Source organism: Triticum urartu, chromosome 4, assembly GCF_003073215.2.
Source record: "Triticum urartu cultivar G1812 chromosome 4, Tu2.1, whole genome shotgun sequence".
Lineage (NCBI taxonomy): Eukaryota > Viridiplantae > Streptophyta > Magnoliopsida > Poales > Poaceae > Triticum > Triticum urartu.
In genome coordinates this window covers 495,646,786-495,653,801 of record NC_053025.1, presented here as the reverse complement: position 1 = coordinate 495,653,801, position 7,016 = coordinate 495,646,786, and positions in this window count along the sequence as shown.

The following is a 7,016-nucleotide window of genomic DNA, read 5'->3' as shown; positions in this document are numbered from 1 at the left end:
TCGATGATAAAAAGATGGGGTTTATATCATATTGCTTGAGTTTATCCCTCTACATAATGTCATCTTGCCTAAAGCATTACTCTGTTCTTATGAACTTAATACTCTAGATGCATGCTGGATAGCGGTCGATGTGTGGAGTAATAGTAGTAGATGCAGGATCGTTTCGGTCTATTTAACACGGACGTGATGCCTATATTTCATAATCATGCCTAGATATTCTCATAACTATGCGCTCTTCTATCAATTGCTCGGGAGTAATTTGTTCACCTACCGTAATACATGCTACCATGAGAGAAGCCACTAGTGAAACCTATGGCCCCCGGGTCTATTTTATATCATATAAGTTTCCGATCTACAATTCTAGTCTGCTATTTATTTTGTTTTGCAATATTTACTTTTCAATCTATACAACAAAAATACCAAAAATATTTATCTTATTATCTTTATCAGATCTCACTTTTGCAAGTGGCCGTGAAGGGATTGACAACCCCTTTATCGCGTTGGTTGCAAGGTTCTTGATTGTTTGTGCAGGTACTAGGTGACTTGCGTGTAGTATCCTACTAGATTAATACCTTGGTTCTCAAAAACTGAGGGAAATACTTACGCTACTTTGCTGCATCACCCTTTCCTCTTCAAGGGAAAACTAACGCATGCTCAAGAGGTAGCAAGAACGATTTCTGGCGCCATTGCCGGGGAGATCTACACTCAAGTCAATACATACCAAGTACCCATCACAAAATCTTACCCCTCACATTACATTATTTTCCATTTGCCTCTCGTTTTCCTCTCCCCCACTTCACCTTTGCCATTTTATTCGCCCCTTTTTCCGTTCGCCTCTTTTCGCTTGCCTCTTGTGTGTTCGTGTGTTAGATCATTTGTTCCGTTGTCATAGCTAGCCCTTTCTCCCTTCCTTCGTCTCCCGATTTTGAAGTTCTTCACTTCAAACAAAGACAAGGAGAAAGCTTAAAATATTCTTGGTATAGGATGATAGAATCCTATCATAGTTATACTATAGGGGGAGATTTCAAGATTTTACTTCGTAATTTTTATGTTGGGCTAACCATATCGCATAGACAACTCTTGGATTTTGCCGCTAAAGGGAATTTTATTGAAATTGATCCCAATATTGCTTATGAAATTATAGAGGGAATAGTAGGAGTACTTCCCCCACAAAAGGAACTACATCTTACTCAAGAAGGAACCCAAATTTTAGAGAAATTGTGCGAATTGCAAAAATCTATTGAGCCTCTTAAAAATGTTGGTGGGAACCTTCACCGTATGAATACGTTAATCACTCTTTGCAATCAGTGGTTGGATGCTCTAGATCTAAAAATCTCCAAGCATGAAGGGAGACGTAAGGAACCTCCCGGATCCAAGCATAACTCCATTAAAAAGATAAATACCAAAGAGGGCAATACCTAGATCTATTCTTGCTTTTATGCCTAGCTAGGGGCGTTAAATGATAGAGCTTGTTGGGAGGCAACCCAATTTTATTTTTGTTTCTTGCTTTTTGTTCCTGTTTAGTAATAAATAAATCATCTAGCCTCTGTTATGATTGTGTTTTTTATGTTTTAATTAGTGTTTTTTCAAAGCAAAGCCTTTAGGATCTTCTTCGGTGATTGTTGTTTGATCTTGCTGAAAAAACAGAAAGTATGCGCTCACGAGAATAATTTTAGTTTTTTACCGGAGAGTGATAAAATACCAATTCCAAATGTAGTAGATCAATATAGAAATTATTTAGGTCTTCCTAATTTTGAAGGATATTTGGAGTTACAGAAGTATTCAAAATCTCCAGATTGCAACAGACTGTTCTGTTTTTGACAGATTCTGTTTTTCGTGTGTTCTTTGCTTATTTTGATGAATCTATGGCTAGTATCAGGGGGTATGAACCATAGAGAAGTTGGAATACAGTAGGTTTAACACCAATATAAATAAATAATGAGTTCATTACAGTACATTAAAGTGGTGGCTTGTTTTCTTATACTAATGGAGCTCATGAAATTTTTTGTTGAGTTTTGTGTTGTGAAGTTTTCGAGTTTTTGGGTAAAGATTTGGTGGATTTTGGAACAAGGAGTGGCAAGAGCCTAAGCTTGGGGATGCCCAAGGCACCCCAAGGTAAAATTCAAGGACAACCAAAAGCCTGATCTTGGGGATGCCCCGGAAGGCATCCCCTCTTTTGTCTTCATCTATCGGTAACTTTACTTGAGGCTATATTTTTATTCACCACATGATATGTGTTTTGCTTGGAGCATCTTGTATGATTTGATTCTTTGCTTGTTAGTTTACCACAATCATCCTTTCTGCACACACCTTCTGTGAGAGACACACATGAATCGGAATTTATTAGAATACTCTATGTGCTTAACTTATATCTTTTGAGCTAGATAATTTTGCTCTAGTACTTCACTTATATCTTTTTAGAGCACAGTGGTGGTTTTATTTTATAGAAGTCATTGATCTCTCTTGCTTCACTTATATTATTTTGAGAGTCTTTTAGAACAGCATGGCAATTTGCTTTTATTATGAAATTAGTCCTAATATCATAGACATCTGGGATGGGTATAATAAAGACTTTCATATAGAGTGCATTAAATACTATGAGAAGTTTGATACTTGATAATTGTTTTGAGATATAAAGATGGTGATATTAGAGTCGTGCTAGTTGAGTAATTGTGAAATTGAGAAATACTTGTGTTGAGGTTTGCAAGTCCCGTAGCATGCACGTATGGTAACCGTTGTGTGATAAATTTGAAGCATGATGTGTTCTTTGAGTGCCTTCCTTATGAGTGGCGGTCGGGGACGAGCGATGGTATTTTCCTACCAATCTATCCCTCTAGGAGCATACGCGTAGTTCTTAGTTTTGATGACTTGTAGATTTTTGCAATAAGTATGTGAGTTCTTTATGACTAATGTTGAGTTCATGGATTATACGCACTCTCACCCTTCCATCATTGCTAGCCTCTCTTGTGCCGCGCAACTTTCGCCGGTACCATAAACCCATCATTTACCTTCCTCAAAACAGCCACCATACCTACCTATTATGGCATTTCCATAGCCATTCCGAGATATATTGCCATGCAACTTTCCACCGTTCCGTTTATTATGACATGCTTCATCATTGTCATATTGCCTTGCATGATCATCTAGTTGACATCGTATTTGTGGCAAAGCCACCATTCATAATTTTTTATACATGTCACTCTTGAATCATTGCAGATCCCGGTACACCGCCGGAGGCATTCACATAGAGTCATATTTTGTTCTAAGTATCAAGTTGTAATTCTTGAGTTGTAAGTAAAAGTGTGATGATCTTCATCATTAGATCATTGTCCCATGTGAGGAAAGGATGATGGAGACTATGATTCCCCCAAAAGTCGGGATGAGACTCCGGACGAAAAAAAGAGGCCATAAAAAAAGAGAAGGCCCAAACAAAAAAATTGAGAGAAAAAGAGAGAAGGGGCAATGTTACTATCCTTTTTCCACACTTGTGCTTCAAAGTAGCACCATGATCTTCATGATAGAGAGTCTCGTATGTTGTCACTTTCATATACTAGTGGGAATTTTAAATTATAGAACATGGCTTGTATATTCCAATGATGGGCTTCCTCAAATTGCCCTAGGTCTTCGTGAGAAAGCAAGTTGGATGCACACCCACTTAGTTTCTTTTGTTGAGCTTTCATACACTTATAGCTCTAGTGCGTCCGTTGCATGGTAATCCCTACTCACTCACATTGATATCTATCGATGGGCATCTCCATAGCCCATTGATATGTTGGGGATCGTTGCAGAAATTAAAAAAATTCCTACATGTCACCAAGATCAATCTAGGAGATACTAGCAACGAGAGAGAGGGAGTGCATCTTCATACCCTTGAATATCGTTAAGCGGAAGCGTTACAAGAACGCGGTTGGTGGAGTCGTACACGCAGCGATTCAGATCGCGGTCGATTCCGATCTAAGCGCCGAACAACGGCGCCTCTATGTTCAACACACGTACAGCCCGGGGACGTCTCCTCCTTCTTGATCCAGCAAGGGGAGAGGAGAAGTTGAGGGAGAACTCCGACAGCACGACGGCATGGTGGTGATGGAGCTCGTGGTTCTCCGGCAGGGCTTCGCCAAGCGCTACGGAGGAGGAGGTGTAGAAGAGGGGGAGGGGCTGCGCCAGGGGAAGGGTACGGAAGCCCTCTCTTTACCTCACTATATATAGGGGGAAGGGGGTGGAGGAGGCTCCCTAGGGTTCCCTAGGGGAGGGGCGGCGGCCACAGGGGAAACCCTAGATGGGTTTGGGTGCCCCCACCCCTAGGAAACTTGCCCCCCAAGCCGGGAGGGGTGGCTGCCCTAGGGGAGGCGCCCCCACCCCTCCAAGTTATGTGAGATGGGGTGGGAGGGGCGCTCAGCCCCTTAGTGGGCTGATGTGCCCCCTCCCCTTGGCCCATAAGGCCCCCCAACGCTTGTCGGGGCCTCCGAAACCCCTTTCGAACACGCTGGTCGTCACCCGGTACCCCCGAAACAATTCCGGACTCCAATACCCTTCGTCCAATATATCGATCTTCACCTCCGGAGCATTCCGTAACTCCTCGTCATGTCCAGGATCTCATCCGAGACTCTGAACAACCTTCGGTAACCACATACTATTTTCCATAACAACTCTACTATCATCGAACCTTAAGTGTGTAGACCCTACGGGTTCGGGAACCATGTAGACATGACCGAGACATCTCTCCGGACAATAACCAATAGCAGGATCTGGATACCCATATTGGCTCCCACGTGTTCCACGATGATCTCATTGGATGAACCACGATGTCGGGGATTCAATCAATCCCGTATACAATTCCCTTTGTCTATCGGTATGTTACTTGCCCGAGATTCAATCGTCGGTATCCCCATACCTCGTTCAATCTCATTACCGGCAAGTCTCTTTACTCGTTCCATAACGCATGATCCCGTGACTAACTGCTTAGTCACATTGAGCTCATTATGATGATGCATTACCGAGTGGGCCCAGAGATACCTCTCCATCATACGGAGTGACAAATCCCAGTGTCGATTCATGCCAACCCAACAGACACTTTCGGAGATACCTGAGTGCACCTTTATAGCCACCCAGTTACGTTGTGACGTTTGGTACACCCAAAGCATTCCTACGGTATCCGAGAGTTGCACAATCTCATGGTCTAAGGAAATGATACTTGACATTAGAAAAGCTTTAGCAGACGAACTATACGATCTTGTGCTATGCTTAGGATTGGGTCTTATCCATCACATCATTCTCCTAATGATGTGATCCCATTATCAATGACATCCAATGTCCATGGTCAGGAAACCATAACCATCTATTGATCAACAAGCTAGTCAACTAGAGGCTTACTAGGGACATGTTGTGGTCTATGTATTCACACATGTATTACGATTTCCAGTTAATACAATTATAGCATGAACAATAGACAATTATCATGAACAAGGAAATACAATAATAACCATTTTATTATTGCCTCTAGGGCATATTTTCAACAGTCTTCCACTTGCACTAGAGTCAATAATCTAGTTCACATCACTATGTGATTGTAATGAATCCCACACCCATGGGATCTGTTCATATCTCGCTTGTGAGAGAGGTTATTAGTCAACGGGTCTGAACCTTTCAGATCCATGTGTGCTTTACAAATCTCTATGTCATCTTGTAGATGCAGCTACCATGCGCTACTTGGAGCTATTCCAAATAACTGCTCTACTATACGAATCCAGTTTACTACTCAGAGTCATCCGGATTAGTGTCAAAGTTTGCATCGACGTAACCCTTTACGACGAACTCTTTTACCACCTCCATAACCGAGAAAATTCCTTAGTCCACTAGTTACTAAGGATAAGTTCGACCGCTGTCATGTGGTCCATTCCTGGATCACTCTTGTACCCCTTGACTGACTCATGGCAAGGCACACTTCAGGTGTAGTACACAACATAGCATACTGTAGAGCCTACGTCTAAAGCATAGGGGACGACCTTCATCCTTTCTCTCTCTTCTGCCGTGGTCTGTTCTTGAGTCTTACTCAATACTCACACCTTGTAACACAGCCAAGAACTCCTTCTTTGCTGATCTATTTTGAACTCCTTCAAAACCTTGTCACGGTATGTATTAATTTGAAAGTACTATTAAGCGTTTTTGATCTATCCTTATAGATCTTGATGCTCAATGTTCAAGTAGCTTAATCCAGTTTTTCCATTGAAAAACACTTTTCAAATAACCCTGTATGCCTTCCAGAAATTCTACATCATTTTTGATCAACAATATGTTAACAACATATACTCATAAAAAATTCTATAGTGCTCCCACTCACTTCTTTGGAAATACAAGTTTCTCGTAAACTTTGTATAAACCAAAAATCTTTGATCATCTCATCAAAGCGTACATTCCAACCCCGAGATGCTTACTCCAGTCCTTAGAAGGATTGCTGGAGCTTTGCATACTTGTTAGCATCTTTCAGGATTGACAAAACCTTCTGGTTGTATCACATACAACCTTTCCTCAAGAAAAACGTCGAGGAAACAATGTTTTGACATCCTATCTGCAAGATTTCATAAATAATGCAGTAACTGCTAACATAATTCCAACAGACTCTTAGCATCTCTACGAGTGAGAAAGTATCATCGTAGTCAACCCCTTGAACTTGTCAGAAAACATCTTAACGACAAGTTGAGCTTTCTTAATGGTGACACTTACCATCATTGTTCGTCTTCCTTTTAAAATCCATCTGCACCCAACAACCTTATGACCATCAAGTAGTTCTTCCAAAGTCTATACTTTGTTTTTATACATGGATCCTCTCTCGGATTTTATGGCCTCGAGCCATTCGTCGGAATCCGGGCCCACCATCGCTTCTCCATAGCTCGTATGTTCATTGTTGTCTAGCAACATGACTTCCAAGACAGGATTACGTACCACTCTGAAGTAGTACACATCCTTGTCGACCTATGAGGTTTGGTAGTGACTTGATCCGAAGTTTCATGATCACTATC